This window comes from Nicotiana sylvestris, chromosome 6, assembly GCF_000393655.2.
Source record: "Nicotiana sylvestris chromosome 6, ASM39365v2, whole genome shotgun sequence".
NCBI lineage: Eukaryota > Viridiplantae > Streptophyta > Magnoliopsida > Solanales > Solanaceae > Nicotiana > Nicotiana sylvestris.
The window spans coordinates 30,620,624-30,639,980 of NC_091062.1; positions in this window are offsets into that span (position 1 = coordinate 30,620,624).

A 19,357-nucleotide genomic window follows, 5' to 3' on the forward strand; every position below is an offset into this window, starting at 1 on the left:
CAGTCCACACAAAAGCCATTTCTTGGCCTTGGCATTCTTTTCCCATTTCTTCAAGTCTTCAACAGTGCAGTCAGCTCTTGTCTTTGGCACGTCCACTCCTTCAGCATTCTTCTTTGTAGTAGCCAGGGGACCATCAGTGACTATGTCCCAGAGTTCATAGTCTTCTCCTATGATGTGATCTCTCATCCTATTCTTCCACCAAGAATAGTACTGACCATTAAAGAGTGGAGGCCTAGCAGTGGATTGCCCTTCTCAGTTTCCAGGTGGTGCACTCATATTGATCTTTTCCTAAGGTATTAACCTCTTCAAGGATAACCTGCTCTAATACCAATTGATGTTTTAGACTTCAATACCACACAAGAGAGGGAGTGATTTGTGCGGTACATAATTTTTGCTTAACTGAACTATAAAACGACCTGGTTCTTCTATGTGTTCCAACTACTACTATTTGCAGAATAATAAGTAAAGAAAATAAAGAACACGGAGATTTTTACGTGGAAAACACCTAGCTCAAAAGGTGAAAAAACCACGACCTACTTAGTAGGATTTTCCCAAACATCCACTAAAATTACTAAGCCAAAACAACATTTACAAAACTCTTTGTAAACCTAAGGATTAACTCTAATACTGTTGTGGCACACAGCCTCAACTGTTGCGACAACTTCAAGTTAACTCTAACTTGAACACTCTAGGTACCTAACACAATTGCTTCTACGAAAGCTGAAAGGTACAATGTAAAATCACCTACTACAATTGAACTAGAACAAAAGATAGACACTTGGAATTGGTTTTTCTATCTGGTTTAAGTAGCATCAGGATTGCACGATTGAATCACACATAAATTGCTTGCAAAATCGCCTTGCTCTTTTTCTCTCAATTTAAGTTTAACTTCTGCTTCTGTGCATTACCTGTAAAAGAGAACAACACTGATATTTAATGGGTTAGTAATTAGAGATTGACTAGGATTCAATTGCTACTCTTCTATCGTAGAAGAGTTCAAGTTGATCTCAAACTCTAACACTATCCTCTTCCTCAATTGTGTTCTCTTCATGTAAGGAGTCTTTCTCTCCTTATCCAAATATGCAACCTTTTCGATCAGATTAGGAGATATTACTTCTGATAAGTTAGATTTATCTCCTTCACGTGCATCTCACATGTTTGGGTTGATCTTGACTGTGCTTCATAAGATGGACCTGGTCCATGTCTGAGTTCTTTTGTCAGTCTTCAAAACTTCACATGTTCTTGGACCAACACTACTGACTCTAGCCAAAACTCACACTTGGAGAACTTACTATGTAGCTTCTGCTCTCGCAATGTTCTGAAACACTACTCTCAAATATCGTTCGTGCTCCCCCAAGCTACGTGAGTAGATCAAGATGCCATTAATGAAGACAATAACAAAGGAATCAATATAAGGCTTGAACACCCTGTTCATCAAGTCCATAAACGCCGCTGGGGCATTAATCAAGCCGAAAGACATCACCAGAAACTCATAATGTCCATATCTAGTACGGAAGGCAATCTTCGGAATCTGAGTCCCGAATCTTCAACCAATGGTACCCCGATCTCAAGTCAATCTTAGAAAATACCTTAGCACCCTACAAATGGTCAAACAAATCATCAATACGTGGTGGATACTTGTTCTTGATGGTGACCTTGTTCAATTGGCGGTAATCAATACACATTCACATAGTCTCGTATTTCTTTTTCACAAATAACACTGGTGCACCCCAAGGTGATACACTGGATCTCACAAACCCCTTTGCTAACAACTCCTCAAGTTGCTCCTTTAACTCTTTCAACTCTTTCGGAGCCATACGATACGGTGGAATAGATATAGGCTGGGTACCTGGAGCCAAGTCAATACAGAAATCAATGTCACGATCTGGCGGCATGCCTGGAAGGTCAGAAGGAAACACATCGGCGAACTCCCAAACTACTGGCACTGAATCAATCATCGAAGATTCTGTGGTGGTGTCTCGAACATAGGCTAGTTACGCCAAACACCCCTTCTCGACCATATGTCGAGCCTTTAGAAAAGAGATAACCCGACTAGATGAACTAACGGAGAAACCCTTCCACTCCAATCTCATCAACTCTGGCATCGCTAAAGTAACTATCTTGTCATGACAATCAAGAATGGCGTGATATGGAGATAACCAATCCATGACTAAAATGACCTCAAAGTTGATCATGTCAAGTAACAGAAGGTCCGCTCTAGTCTTGTTCCCACAGAATGTAACCATGCAAGACTGGTAGATCCGATTTACAACCACAGAATCGCCCACAGGAGTGGACACATAGACAGGAGTACCCAAAGACTCACGAGGAATATCCAGGAAATGACCAAGCAGAGATGACACATATGAATATGTAAACCCTGGATCAAACAATACCAAAGCATCCCTATCGCAGACAGAAATAGTACCTATGATCACGGTATCTGAGGCTGCTGCATCTGGTCTGGTCGGAAAAGCATAAAATCTGGTTGGAGTGCCGGATGGCTGGCCTCCACCTAGTTGAGCAATGGCTGACTAACATCCCCCTGCCTAGCCTCCACCTCTAGGATGGCCCCTACCAACCTGTACCCCACCTTTGGAAGGCCGGACGGTTGGTGCTGTAATCATAGGCTGATGACCCTGCAGTATTGCCTTGCCCCGAAGTCTGGGACAAAATCTATTCATGTGACCCAGATCCCCACACTTGTAAGAACCCCGCGGTGCCATAGACTATTGTCCTGAAGCCTAACCCTGATGGCTTGAATACCCACTAGAAGAACCCTGAATAGCTGGTGGGCAGTATGAACTCTCTGGCATAGCACTGAAGTAGGCACTAGAAGAACCATGAAGACCAGAATAACTGATGGAGGAATCCTGAATAGCTGGCAGGCGGTAAGAACTCTCCGCCTCACTAGGGCACCTCGAGGAGGTGGTGGTGGTGCTGAATATGGGGGCCTACTGGGCTGACGCCTCCCAAACTGACCTCTGCCCCTAGCTGGGGCACCTCTAAACTCTCCGGAGAATTGGGTCCTCTTGTCTTGAAACAACTGCTCTCTACCCCTCTGGCGGTAACCCTCAATCCTCCGAGCAATCTCCACCACTAGCTAATACTCAGTCCCCATCTCAATCTCTCAAGCCATGCTCGCCTGAATACTGGAGCAACCCTGCAACAAATCTCGACACTCTCTCTACATCCGTAGGAAGTACCATAAGTGCATGGCGAGACAAGTCAGAAAATCTCGCCTTATAGTCAATCACTAACATCTGACCCTGCTCGAGCTGCTTGAACTGACCTTGCAACTCTTCCATCTGAGAGGGTGGAATACACTTGCCCAATAGAAGCTGTGAAAACTGATCCCAAGTCATGGGAGGAGAACCTCTTAGTCTACCGAGATGGTAAGACTGCCACCATCTATGGGCACTGCCCTCTAACTGGAACGCAGTGAAATCTACTCCATGGGACTCCAATATCCTTATGTTGTGCAGTCTGTCCCTACACCTGTCAATGAAATCCTGGACATCCTCATGACGCTCACCTCCGAAGATAGGAGGGTGCAACCTAGTCTATCAATCAAATAACTTTTGCGGATCGCCGTCCGCAGCTAGTCCAGGCTCAGGTGGCACTGCTGTAACTGGCTGAGTATCGCTCGTGGGTAGAGTACTCGGAGTCTGATATACGGAAGCTGCATGCCCAAGAGCCTGAGCAGTAGGGGTCAGTGCTCCCCCTCCTGCCTGAGATGTGGTTGGGTCTGTTGGAAATAAACCAGCCTGAGTCATAAAGTCCATGAACCGCAGCATACGGCCAATGACCTCTTGGAAGCCTGGTTCTGCCATGAAATGTGCCAGGGCAGGCACTGCTACGGGCACCTTGCCCTACTCCTCAATAATGGGATCCCCCCCTGCTAGATCCGCTAGTGGTGCAACTGGGGAAGCTCTAGGATGCCCTTGTCCCCTACCTCGAGCCGGTTCCCTCCCCCAGCCTCTGCCTCGACATCTAGCAACGAGGGGAGCAGCTTCTCCCAGGTCTAGAACGTCCGTCGTACGTGTGCTCACCATCTATAAGAGAATAGAAGAAGGAAATTTAGTATACCATTGACTACACGATAGAAGATGAATAAAGAAAAGTTTTCCTAACACATTATAGTCTCTCGAAGATAAGTACAGACGTCTTCGTACAGATCCGCAAGACTCTACCAGGTTTGCCCATAACTTGCGAGACCTATGTGAACCAAGTGCTCTGATACCATGTGTGTCATGACCCAAATTTCACATTAGATCGTGATGGCGCCAAACACATTGTTAGGCAAGCCAACACTAATTAACTAATAAATCCTCATTTGCATAATTAGTACGTGAAAACTTTTTCTTATTGATACATAAATTAGGAGTTGAAACTTAAGTATATAGGTGAAAGTAATAATTACGAACTTAAATCATGATAGTAATCCAAAAATCACAAGTATACCAATATGTGTGCCAAGACCTAGTATCACAAGTATATGGGCAATCTAGTAGAATATACAAAATCATACTATCCTACCATTTGGAAAGGAAATAGACAGGAAAAGTAAAGATATAGAAAGACTCCAGCTGCTGCAGAACGACATCAAAAGGGCAGCTCGCCGGAAGTCTCAAGCTATGGAGTTCACTCTACGCGTCGGACTAATGACCAGATGCACCTGCCTCAAAGCATGTACAATCAAGTACATAAGTGTAGCGTGAGTACATAAAGATATGTACCTAGTAAGTATCTCGCCTAACCTCGCAGAAGTAGTGACGAGGGGTCAACTCCGACACTTACTAGGGCAAGCAAGTATAATAATATGAATTTCAATATTTTAATTCACAATGTACGTAGATAACAACAAGCTCAAATAAGAATAATACTAAAAATCCTTTCATCCAATTAATAAATTTAGGCACTTTCTTCATTTAGAGCAAGTGACCTTTCAAGCAATGAATGATACGAATTATAAGGGGTTCCGGTTCTATTATCACACACAAATACCACTGAGGACGTTCGGCCTGATCCAACACAAAAGTAAATTGTGCACTGCCAAGGGTCGAACGGCCCGAACCATTTATATAAGCATTTATTAACCTGTCGAGGCGAATGGCCTGCTCCCATGAGAGTAGTGAAAATAATCACCCCGCTCGCGGAATATACTTGCGACACGGTTAAGTATAAATATAACTTAATTTCCTCAATTCTTTTCAAACAAGTATTTACTTGAAATCCTTGAAAACATGGCATTCTCAACTTAGTTTCATTCAATGCAAATCAACAATTATAATCATATAACTGTACCCACAAAGCATGGTGTAAGCCAATAACTACCTGGACATAACAGGAATAGTAGCTACATATGGACTCTCGTCACTTCGTGCGTACGTAGCCCCCACAATTAATCATATATTAATTAAGTTCACCTATGGGAAAATTTCCCTCTTACGAGGTTAGAAAATAGACTTACCTCGTTTCGAGCCAACTTCCAACTCAAGAATGCGCTCAAACCCTCAAACCGAATCCGCACGACCCGAAACTATTCAAATGATAAAAAAAACAATTATTATAGGTTTTTTAAGTTCATATTCTAGCTATTAAAGTGATTATCGAACCCCAAAGGCAAGATTCCTAAAATTCACCCTCAGGCCCACATGCCCGGATTCCAAAAAATTTCGAAGAAAGTTGTTACCCATAACCTAAGGATCAAGAATATATGATTTTTACTTCATTCCATAACCAATTTCGTAGTTAAATCTCATTTTTATCAAAACCCTAGATTTTACTCTAAACCCATCCCTAATTTACATGTTGTTATCTACCCATACACTATGTATTAAACTCACATTAAGTAGGAATAACTTACCTCACAAAGCTAGGTTGAAATCCCCCCTTTAAAGCTCCCAAATCGCCCAAGTACAGAGTAAAATGTGTCAAAAATGACACAACTCCCGTATTAAACGAAGGTCACTGCCTTCAGCGACTTCCACATATGCGGTGAGGGGACCGCATCTGCGGTCTCGCTTCTGCGGGAAACATTACGCTTCTACGGAATTTGGCCGGGCTAGCTAGGGTCGCATCTGCGGTCGGGTGACTGCTTCTGCGAAAGAGGAGCCACATCTGCGGAACCTGGGCTCATCCCCTTGCGCCGCATCTGCGATGACCTAGCCGCTTCTGCAGGCTCACACCTGCGCCTGGCCAACCGCATGAGCGGTTATGACAGAAACCTGGAGCTTCAGCTCCTTCTCACATTTCCAACTTAGCTCCAGCCTCGTCGATTGATGCTCGGGATCCCCGGGGCCCCATCCGAACATACCGACAAGTTTGTAATGATAAAACATACTCGTTCGAACCCTCGGAATGCCAGAAACAACATTAAAACTAGGAATCACACCCTAAAACCATTTGCTTCAAACTTATGAATTTGAAGTTCTTCAATCTACTTCCAATGTGATGAAACACACTTATACTACTCGGATTGACACCAAATTTTGCATGCAAGTCTTAAATGACATTATGGAACTATTCCCGATCACGGAATTCCGTTCGGATCTCGATATCACACAAACCCTCTCCAAACCAAATTTAAAGAACTTCTAAAAATCTTCAAGAATCAACTTTTACTATTATGCGCTAAAACGCTCCTGGTTCATCCAAAATCTGATCCGGACATATGCCCAAGTCTGAAATCATCATACAAACCTATAGGAACCTTCAAATCCTGATTCCGAGATCGTTTACTCAAAATATTGACCGAAGTCAAACTTAGCCTTTTAAGCCAACCTTAAGGAACCAAGTATTCTGATTTCAATCTAAACTCTTCCAAATCCCGAACCAACCATCCCCGTAAGTCATAAATCAGTAGAAACAAGTACAGAAAGTCTTATTTAGGGGAACGGGGTTCTAGAAACTAAACGACCAGTCGGGTCATTACAATTAGGGTTGGGGGAGGGACTGTCTGGTGAAAATTTGGGTGGGATTGGAGGTTGGCCGCCGCCGGAGCCGCCGTGGGCAATTTCCGGCGGCGGAATAGGGCAGAGGCTAAGAGAGATGGTCTCTGAGGGTTCTTGGAGGTATGGGGGGTATTTTTTCCGAACAGTTATATTTGATTGGGTGGGTAAGTTCTGTGCCGTCAGATTAGATTAATGAAGGGCGGGGATTGGATTGAGGCCAAACGGTGTCGTTTGGATTAAGTGATGGGGCTGGGACGGATTTTTTAGAGGTCTAGGCTGGGGAAGGCATGGATTTGAGGGGGAATTGTGTCGTTTAGAAGTGGCCCAATCCATTTTAAAGCTGAAAAGGGCCTCTTTTTCTTTTCCTTGTTTTTCTTTCTTTTTCTTTGATTTTAAATTCTTCAAAATTAATTTAAGAAAATCCTAACTAAATCCTAACTTAATTATAATTTGTAAAATTAACCTGCTTACTATTTTTAATATTTAAGTAATTAATTAACTTAAAACTAATGAAAGACAATCAATAATTTAAGACTAAAAACTAAAAATATAAAATGATCATGGTATTTTTGTGATTTTCATTTAATAATATAACTAATAAACGTAATTAAATCCTAAAAATGATATGCAATAAATATTTTAGACATTTTAGGTATTTTTTTTATAGTTTTAAGATATTAAATATGCAACTAAATGCAAATAACAATTAACAAAAAATTCCTATAAATTCTATAAAAATTCTATAAAAATTTAAAATAATTAGAAAATATCTATTTTTGTGGATTTTATAGGAGTATTTTTCATAGGGCAAAAATTATGTGCTCACAAACGTTGATTGCACTTCAGACCTTTTGGCCTTAAGTGCATCTGACGTATAATTTTTCACTTCAGACTTATTGACTTTAAATATAATATTTGTTTCACTTCAGACATTTTGGCCTTAAGTGCATCTAGAGTGCAATTTTCATTTGAGACTTGTTGGCATGAAGTGTAGGAAAACATTTGTCGCACTTCAGACCTTTTGGCCTTAAGTGTATCTCAAGTGTAATTTTTTACTTTAGACTTATTGGCCTTAAGTGCATGAAACCAGTGGTTGCACTTCTGACCTATTTGACCTTAAGAGCATTTGAAGTGCAATTTTTTCACTTCAAACTAATTTTTTTTTACTTCAGACCCGATAAGTCTGAAGTTGATCGTAAAGTGGGTAGGTTTACAATTTCTTTTTTGCAAAGTGAATATAGGTTCAATTGTGACTTCAAAATCGGGTATAAATGCAAAAGCCCCTTTGAATGTTTGATGATTTGCACAAATAGTACCATTTAAGGCACATGTTCAATTTTTGAACTACTTTTGCCACTATACTAAAAGTTTCACTTATATCAAGAGAATCGAAAAAATTGTTATGCACAGAACAATTTGTTTTGATTTTATTTGTAGCGTGATTAAACATAATTGAATTCCTATTATATATGGCGCTACCTGGTTGCAAGGACGACTAAAAGAGAACCACAAAACAAGCGAACTTGCAGTTCAATGTATAAGAGTAACAACAATTCAGTTTATATACATTAACAACGTAAAAAGTATATTGTTTAACATGGTACTGTTTTTAACCTGTTTTAGTAATTTAACAGCCTTATTTTCAAGGTCCCTCTGTGAATTTATGTCATGCATTTACTTTTAGTATGTCCCAAGGAAGAATAATATATTTTTATATTTAAAAACGACTAATTTTAAACTTCATATTTATCCTTAATGAGATGATTTATATCATACAAAATTTATGATTTATAGACTGCAAATTTCACAAGCTCTTTTTTCCCTTAAATTCTGTGCTAAATAAAAATGCATCTGTCACGACCCAGAATTCTTACCCTCGGAATCGTGATGACGCCTAACATTTCACTTGCTAGCCAAGTCAATGTTAGATTAGTTTTTTAGCCATTTATAACAATTCAAATGAAATAATAACCAAGAACTGAATAAAATGAAATAGAGTGAGAAAATTATACAACCACGATATCTAAATACAATCCCAAAATTGATGTCACAAGTGCATGAGAGACTAGAATAATACAAATAATGGTTTGAATGAAAGTATAACTATCTGAAAATAAATAAACAGCTAGAATAAGGTAGAAGAGGATTTCAGGCTGCGAACGCTGAGCAGATGAACCTCAAGTCTCCGTCAGGCAATCAATCCGAGCAATCTGCTGAACGTCGCTCGGAGCGACTCCAAAATCTGCACAAAAAGTGCAGAGTGTAGTATGAGTACAACCGACCCCGTGTATTTTGTAAGTGCCGAAGCTAACCTCGAGAAAGTAGTAACGAGGCTAAGGTGGGCCACTTACAATAACCTGTATAATAATAATAATAATAACAATAAAAAAAATGAACACAAGAAAAGTACGGCAATTAACTTATGAAAATAAACTTAATCCTTGAAATCGGTAAAACCAGAAACATCAGTCCTCAAAATCTCGCATGAAAACACTGAAAGCTAACACATTGCAACAATGAATACAAACACAAAACCGATGCAGCCCGCAACCCGATGGGCTCCTAAAAATCAAAGAAAATTTGCATAAGTTCTGATATTCCTTCTTCGCGAACTATGGAGGAAAAATGACTCAAAATCGCAGATGAAATAACTTATAAACTTTCTGCCTAGTTCTGATATTCCTTCTTCGCGAACACGGTCAAACTCTCGCGTTCGCGATACACAACTTATCTTGACCAGATTATCCTTCCACGCGATCGCGACATAGGACTCACGAATTCGATGCTTTGCCTAGGAGACCCTTCGCGAATGCGACAACACACCTGAGAATGCGAAGCACAATTTCACTTCTAATCCACTGACTCAAATCCTTCTATGCGAACGCGATAGTACCCCTCGCGAACGCGATGCACCAAGCTCACTCCCCTTCGCAAATGCATGGCCTGGATCGCGAACATGAAGGCCAATTTTACACCTTCCTCCTCTTACTCTTCACGAACGCGAGGGCCCTTATGCGAACGCGGCGAGATAAATTGCTGCAACTGCTGAGATTAATTTTTTGCAACTTTCCAAACTCAAAAGTGGTCCGATTGACCACCCGAAACTCACCCGAGGCCCCCGGGACCTCAACCAAAAGCACCAAAAACCTCATTCAAACTTGCTCCAATCATCAAAACACCTCAAACAACATCAAATTACCCAAAACTCATCGAATTCAATCCTAAATTTTCTAAAAACTTCCGAAATACAAATTCGATCAAAACTCCAACCAAAACACGTACGAACGACCTGAAATTTTGCACACACATCCCAATAACATAACGAATCTAATGCAACCCTCGGAATCTCATTCCGACCCTAAATCAAAGTCTCACCTACCCACCGGAAATCGCCAAAATACTAACTTCGCCAATTCAAGCCTAATTCTACACCGGACCTCCAAAACCAATTCCGATCACACTTCTAAGTCATAAATCATCTCCCGAAGCTAACCAAACTATCAGAACTCACATCCGAGCCCTATAACTCATAAGTCAACATCCGGTTAACTTTTCCAACTTAAACCTTTTTAAAAGAGACTAAGTGTCTCATTTCTTTCCAAATCCACTCCGAATGCAAACTTCTCAACTCGACCACATAAAATACAGATAACAAAGCATAAAGAAGCAGAAATGGGGGAAATGGAGCGGAACTCATGAGACGGCTAGCCGGGTCGTTACATCCTCCCCAACTTAAACAAATGTTTGTCCTCGAACGAGTCAAGAAACATACCTGAAGCCTCGAATAGGAGAGGATATCTGCTCCGCACAACTCTTCTGATGCGACTGTATTGTATGAAGCCTCTCCTGAATCACCTTCACCTTCTCTAAGGCATCCTGAACCAAATCTGTCCCTAATAGTCTAGCCTCGCCGGGCTCGAACCATCCAACTGGAGATCTACACCGCCTCCCATACAATGCCACATATGGAGCCATCTGAATACTCGACTGGTAGTTGTTGTTGTAAGCAAACTCTGCAAGCGGTAGGAACCTATCCCATGAACCTCCGAAATCAATAACACAAGCGCTCAACATGTCCTCCAATATCTAAACAGTACGCTCGGACTGCCCGTCCGTCTGAGGATGAAAAGTTGTGCTCAACTCTACCTGAGTACCCAACTCTCGCTAAACAGACTTCCAAAACTGGGAAGTAAACTGGGTACCCCGATCTGAAATAATAGAAACTGGAACACCATGCAGCCGAATAATCTCCGAAATGTACTACTCTGCTAACCGCTCTAAAGAATAGGTAATACACACAGGAATGAAGTGTGCGGACTTGGTCATCCAATCCACAATCACCCAAATAGCATCGAACTTCTTCAAAGTCTGTGGAAGTCCAACAACAAAGTCCATAGTGATCCTCTCCCACTTCTACTCAGGAATAATCATCTGCTGAAGGAAGCCACCCAGTCTCTGATGTCATATTTCACATGCTGACAATTAAGACACCGAGCTACAAATCCCACAATATCTTTCTTCATCCTTCTCCACCAATAGTACTGCCTCAAATTCTGATACATCTTCGCGGCACCCGGATAAATAGAATACCGCGAGCTATGAGTCTCCTCCAGAATCAACTCCTGAAGCCTATCCACATTGGGCACACAAATTCGGCCCTGCATCCTCAACACCCCATCATTACCAATGGTCACATCTCTAGCATCATCATGCTGCACTCTGTCCTTAAGGACAAGCAAATGTGGATCATCATACTGGCGCTCTCTGATGCGATCATATAAGGAAGACCGAGAAACCACACACGCCAACACCCGATTAGGCTCTAAAATATCCAAACCGATTGGCCAAGGCCTGAACATCAATTGCTAGGGGTCTCTCCCCAACTGGAATATATGCCAAACTCCCCATACTCACTGCCTTTCGGCTCAAAGCATCGGCCACCACATTGGCCTTTCATGGATGGTACAATATAGTGATATCATAATCCTTGAGCAACTCCAACCATCTCCGCTGCCTCAAATTAAGATCCTTTTGCTTGAACAAATACTGAAGACTACGATGATCGATGAATACCTCACAAGATACGCCATACAAATAATGCCTCCAAATCTTCAATGCATGAACTATGGTGACCAATTACAAATTATGAACAGGGTAGTTCTTCTCATGGGGCTTCAACTGACGAGAAGCATAAGCAATAACTCTACCATCCTGCATCAATACACAACCAATACCAACTCTGAAGCATCACAATACACGGTAAATGAACTTGAAGCTGATGGCAAAACCAATACTGGAGTTGTGGTCAAAGCTGTCTTGAGCTTCTGAAAGCTCTCCTCACACTCGTCCGACCATACAAATGAAACACCATTCTGAGTCAACTTGGTCAAGGGTGATGCGATAGATGAGAACCCTTGAACAAACCGGCAATAATAGCCTGCCAAACCAAGAAAACTACGAATCTCTGTGGCTAAGGACGGTCTGGGCCAACTCTGAACCGCCTCTATCTTCTTCGGATCAACCTGAATACCCTCGCTGGACACCACGTGCCCTAAGAAAGCCACTGAACTGAGCCAAAACTCACACTTGGAGAACTTTGCATAAGGCTTCTCCTCTCTCAATTTCTGCAACACAACTCTCAAATGCTCTGCGTGCTCCTCCTGGCTACGAGAGTACACCAGAATATCATCAATGAAGACTATAACGAACGAATCAAGATAAGGACGGAACACGCTGTTCATCAAATGCATGAACGCTGTTGGGGTATTGGTTAGCTCGAAAAACATCACAAGGAACTCGTAATGACCATATCTGGTCCTAAAAGTAGTCTTAAGAATATCTAAATCCCTGATCTTCAACTGGTGATAGCCCAAACGGAGATCAATCTTGGAGAACACCCTCGCTCCCTGAAGTTGGTCAAATAAATCATCAATGCGAGGCAAAGATACTTGTTCTTAATTGTTACCTTGTTCAATTGCCTATAATCAATGCACATTCTCATTGTACCATCCTTCTTCTTCACAAACAGAACCGGCGCACCCCAAGGTGACACACTAGGCCGAATGAACCCCTTATCTAGGAATTCCTGAAGCTGTTCTTTCAATTCCTTCAACTCCGCTGGTGCCATACGATACGACAGAATAGAAATGGGTTGAGTGCCCAACACCAAGTCAATAGCAAAATCAATATCCCTATCCGGTGGCATGCCAGGCAGGTCTACAGGAAAAACATCGGGAAAATTCCTCACAACTGGAACAGAATCAATGCTAGGAGTCTCAACTCCCACATCCCTCACAAACGCTAAATATGAAAGACAACCCTTCCCAACCATACGCTGGGCCTTTAAGAAAGATATCACTCTACTAGGAATATGATCAGTCACACCACGCCACTCGATCCACGGTACACCCGGCATAGCCAAAGTGACTGTCTTAGCATGACAGTCTAGAATAGCACGACACGGAGATAGCCAATCCATGCCCAAAATGACATCAAAATACACCATGCTCAATAGCAATAGATCTACTCGGGTCTCTAGACCCCCAATAGTTACCATACATGACCGGTACACACAGTTTACAACAACAGTATCGCCCACCGGGGTAGATACATGAATATGTAACGCAAGAAACTCACGGGGCGTACCCAAATAACGAGCAAAGTATGATGACACATAAGAAAAGGTGGAACCGGGATCAAATAACATAGAGGCATCTCTATGGAAGACTGAAACAATACCTGTAATGACAGCATCTGAAGCAATGGCGTCTGGCTTGCCTGGAAGTGCATAGAAACGGGCCTGACCGCCCCCTGATCGACCACCTCCTCTGGGGTGACCCCTGGCTTCCTGACCTCCACCCCTAGCTGGCTGGGCGGGTGGTGAAGTAACTGGAGCAGAAGTCGAGGGTTGACCCCTCTACTGGGATGAACTAGCAACACGACGAGGACACTACCTCCACATATGCCTAAACTCTCCACACTCAAAACTACTCTCAGGTGCTGGAGAAGGGGACTGAAGGGAACTCCTCGCACTGGAGTGACCAGCTGATGCACTCGGCATAGAACCCTGAGCTAACGGGGCACGAGATGAACTCTGGGCTGGAAGAGCGCTGAGTGAAGGCTGACCCTGTTGTGACCCATGATAACCACGACCTGAAGATGCCCCACGATAACCTGGGCGGGCTGACTGAGCAGGCCTGAAAAAACGACCTCTACCATGCTAGAACTAGCCCCTCGAGGGAGCACCACTATAACTGCCCGATCCTCGAGGCCTCTTGGCCTCCATCTCCTCTCGATCCTGACGGTGAACCATCTCAATATCGCGAGCGATATCAACCACCTCCTCGAACGTAGCACCCAACCCCCTCTCTCGGGTCATAAGAAAATGGAGATGATAGTTAAGGCCATCAACAAATCTCCTGATCCTCTCACAATCTGTCGGAACCATCCAGACGGCATGATGAGCCAACTTAGAAAACCTCGACTCATATTGTGACACAGTCATATCCCCCTGCCTCAACCACTCAAATTGTCTACGCAGCTCCTCTCTACGAGACTGCGATACATACTTCTCCAGGAAGAGAATGGAGAACTCATGCCAAGTAAGGGGCGCTGCACCAACTGGCCGACGCCTCTCATACGCCTCCCACCAAGTGAAGGTAGCCCCAGTAAACTGAAAGGTGGTAAATGCCACACCACTAGTCTTAAGAATCCCTACTGTACGGAGCATCCACTGACACTTATCTAGAAAACCCTAGGCATCCTCGCCCTCAGCACCATTGAATGACGGAGGCTGGAGTCTACCAAACCTCACAAGACGACGCTGCTCATCATCTGGTATAACTTGCACAACAAACTCCTGAGGTGGTGCAACCGGCTGGGCTGGAGGTGCCCCCGGCGTCTGAAGTCCCTGCACTACCTGCTCAGGTGTGCGAGTAGCGGGGGTCTTATTGCCTCCCCCGACCTGCTCGCGTCCTCACCATCTGTGAGAGAATGGAATAACAGAAGTTTAGCACTCGGACCAACAAGTTCGCACGAGAAGAGTTTCAAGAATATGAAGTTTTTCCTAAAAAGGTTCTGCAGCCTCTCGAGGATTAATACAGACGTCTCTGTACCGATCCGCGAGACTCTACTAAACCCGCTCATGACTTGTGAGACCTATGCAACCTAGGATCTGATACCAGCTTATCACGAACCTAATCCCGAACCCGATTGTGATGGCGCCTCTCGTGAAGACAAGGCTATCCAGACCAAAAGAAAACATCTCATTTAAACAATTAAATACCATAAATAGTTCTAAAACATGATATAATAGCCATAATTTGCGAAAATAACGATGACAACGGTAGAAACCATCCTGACACAGCCCAAACCGGGGTGTCACAAGTCATGAGCAACTAATAAATTTGGATACCAGTCTACTAGATACGAAATTTGATACAGAAGTTCAAGAACATAAAAATAGTAAGATAAGGGAGGCACAGGGGCTGTGGACGCCAACAGCTACCTCGTAGTCTCCGAAAAACACTACATGGACTGGGAGGGTCAGCACTCAGGAGCGGACTCTGCGATGCCTGAATCTGCACACACGGTGCAGGGAGTAATGTGAGTACTCCGACTCAGTGAGTAATAAATATAAATAATGGTTGAAAGCAAGAAAACACGTAAAGGCACAAAGAAATTCTATATCAAGCAGTAAAATCACTTAAAGTAGTAAATCCATGAAGAAGTCAAATGAAATTCTTTTAAACCAAGTAAAACAGGTAATTTAGCAGGTAAATAACAAGTACAAATTTGCCCCTCGGGCACAGTAACAATCACTCATAACAGTATCATCCCCTCGGGCTCACTCTCAGTACAGTATCAGCCCCTCGGGCTCACTCTCAAATCACGATAGGTACCCGTGCTCACTGTAGGGGTGCAGACTCCGGAGGGGCCCCTTACGGCCCAAGCGCTACATCAAGCCACCTCGTGGCGTATAAAAGTATCTCAGGCCCTCGGCCTCATATCACTCAGCATATCCTCATATATGGCCCTCAGCCTCACTCAGTCCGATAATCATCACAAGCCCCTCGGGCATTAGTAAAACAGTAGTTCTCAGCCCAAAACATCATTTAGAAATATCACTTAAGTTTCAAATATGAATAAAAGTGGTTGAGTTTGTAAAATAGTAAATATCAACAAAAGTGAGTTCTAGTAATAAGTCAAACAGTGGGGAATTAGTGATAAAAATCCCTGGAGGGTTCAAATAGTTGGCACGAAGCCCAAATATGGCAATTAGCCCAAATCATGATGATAACAAATAAGTTCCAGTCAAATACGCGGTAAAATCATCAATCGGGATGGACCAAGTCACAATCCCCAATAGTAAACGACTCCACGCTCATCACCAGCACGTGTCTCACCTCAATATAGCACTACAATGTACAATCCGAGGTTTCATACCCTCAGGACATCATTTACAATCATTACTCACCTCGAACCGGCTACAACTCTAGCTCGCGACGCCTTTGCCCCTTGAATCGGCCTCCATGCGCGTCGAATCTATCCAAAATCAGAACAAATACATCACAATATGCTAAGGGAACAAAACCAAGCGAAAACAATCGAAAAATATCGAAAATCCTGAAATTAGCAAAAAACCAGAGCCCCAGGCCCACTTCTCGAAACTCAGAAATTTTTACATCATTAGATTCCTTATCACCCCACGAGTTCATACATACCAAAAGTTCTCAATTCCGACCTCAAATGGTCCTTCAAATCCCAATTCAAAAGTTCAAAATCCCAAGCCCTAGTTCTTTCATTTTTAGCTTAGGTTCCATGAATTTCTAGGTTGATTTCACAATAGAATCACGTTTTAGGTTAAAAAATCTTACGTCCAATCAATTCTCCTTGAATCATTCTTTAATCAGCCTCAAAAAGCTCTCAAAATGCTCAACTATGGAGGAAAAATGACTCAAAATCGCGGATGAAATAACTTATAAACTTTTTGCCCAGTTCTGATATTCCTTCTTCGCGAACGCGGTCAAACTCTCGCGTTCGCGATGCACAACTTATCTTGACCAGATTTTCCTTCTACGTGATCGCGACATAGGACTCACGAATTCGATGCTTTGCCTAGGCGACCCTTCGCGAACGCGACAACACACCTGCGAACGCGAAGATCAATTTCACTTCTAATCCACTGACTCAAATCCTTCTATGCGAACGCGACAGTACCCCTCGCGAACACGATACAGCAAGCTCACTCCCCTTCGCGAACGCGTGACCTACCTCGCGAATGCGAAGGCCAATTTCACAGCTTCCTCCTCTTACTCTTCGCGAACGTGAGGGTCCTTATGCGAACGCGAAGATATAAATTGCTGCAACTGTTGAGATCAATTTTCTGCAACTTTACAAACTCAAAAGTTGTCCGATTGACCACCCGAAACTCACCCGAGGCCCCCGGGACCTCAACCAAAAGCACCAACACCTCCTAAAACTTCATTTAAACTTGCTTCAATCATCAAAACACCTCAAACAACATCAAATTACCCAAAACTCATCGAATTCAAGCCTAAGTTTTCTAAAAACTTTCGAAATACGCTTTCGATCAAAAACCCAACCAAAACACGTCCGAACGACCTGAAATTTTGCACACACATCCCAAATGACATAACGAAGCTACTGCAACTCTCGGAATCTCATTCCAACCCTCAAATCAAAATCTTACCTACCCACCGGAAATCGCCAAAATACTAACTTCGCCAATTCAAGCCTAATTCTACACCGGACCTCCAAAACCAATTCCGATCACACTCCTAAGTCATAAATCACCTCCTGAAGCTAACTGAACCATCAGAACTCACATCCAAGATCTCTAACTCATAAGTCAATATCCGATTAACTTTTCCAACTTAAACCTTCTTAAAAGAGACTAAGTGTCTCATTTCTTTCCAAATCCACTCCGAACGCAAACTTCTCAACTCTACCACATAAAATACGGATAACGAAGCATAAAAAAGCAGAAATGGGGGAAATGGAGCGGAACTCATGAGATGACTGGCCGGGTCATCACATTTATCCTTCTCGATAGCGAGAGTGGCTTCGCAACCGCTAAGCACAAAGCACCAGGTGGTAGCAACAACAAAAAACCAGCAATGGCTTAAGTCCCAAAATCACCCGTAACCTATCTGAAACTTACCCGATCCCCTCAGGCTCCAAACCAAACGTGAACACAAGTGTAATACCTTTATACGAACTTGCTCGCGCGATCAAAATATCAAAATAACACCTAGAACCACGAATCAGACACCAAAACGAATGAAATTTTTAAGGAAACTTAAGAACATGAAATTTTACAACCGGACATCCGAATCACGTCAAATCAACTCCATTTTACACCAGATTTTGCAGACAAGTCATAAATAATGAAATGAGCCTATACCAAGTTCCGGAACTGAAATTTGAACCTAGTAGCCAAAGTCAACCTATGGTCAAACTTAAAAATTCTTTTAGCCTTCAAATTATTAGTTTTAAAAAAAATACATTAAATTAAGTTAGGGACTTCCGAATTTGATTCCGGGCATAGGCCCAAGTCTCAAATCACGATACGAACCTACCGAGATCGTCAAAATACGGATCCAGGTCGTTTTACCCAAAACATTGACCGTAGTCAACTCAAATGAGTTTTAAGATACGATTTTACATTTTCATCAATTTTCTCATAAAATTTTTCCGAAAAAAAGGACATGGATCGTGCATGCAAATCGAGGAAGGTTAAATAGAGCTATTCAAAGTCTCGGAGCACAAAAATAAATGTTGAAACTATAAATGACCTATCAGGTCCTCACATTCTCCACCTCTAAAATAAATGTTCATCCTCAAACGGATATAGAATGGTACATGGACTAGTAAAAAGGTGTGGGTATCTAGTCCGCATGTTCGACTCAAACTCCCACGTGGCTGCCTCGATCGGCTAACCTCTCCACCGCACTCGAACTGAAGGATAACTCTTAGACCTTAATTGACGGACCTACCGGGCTAGAATAGCCACTGGCTCCTCTTCATAAGTCAAATCCTTGTCCAATTGGACTGACATGAAATCTAACACATGGGATGGATCACCGTGATTCTTCCGGAGCATGGACACGTGGAACACCGGATGGACGGTTTATAAACTAGGTGGAAATGCGAGCTTGTAGACCACCTCACCCACTCTCTCAAGAATCTCAAAGGGTCCGATATACCTAGGGCTCAACTTTCCCTTCTTTCTGAACCTCATTACACCCTTCATGGGTGAAACCCGAAGCAATACCCTATCTCCAACCATGAATGCAGCACCACAAACTCTACGGTCAGCATAACTCTTCTGTCTAGACTGAGCTGTGCAAAGTCGATCCTGAATAATCTTGACCTTTTTC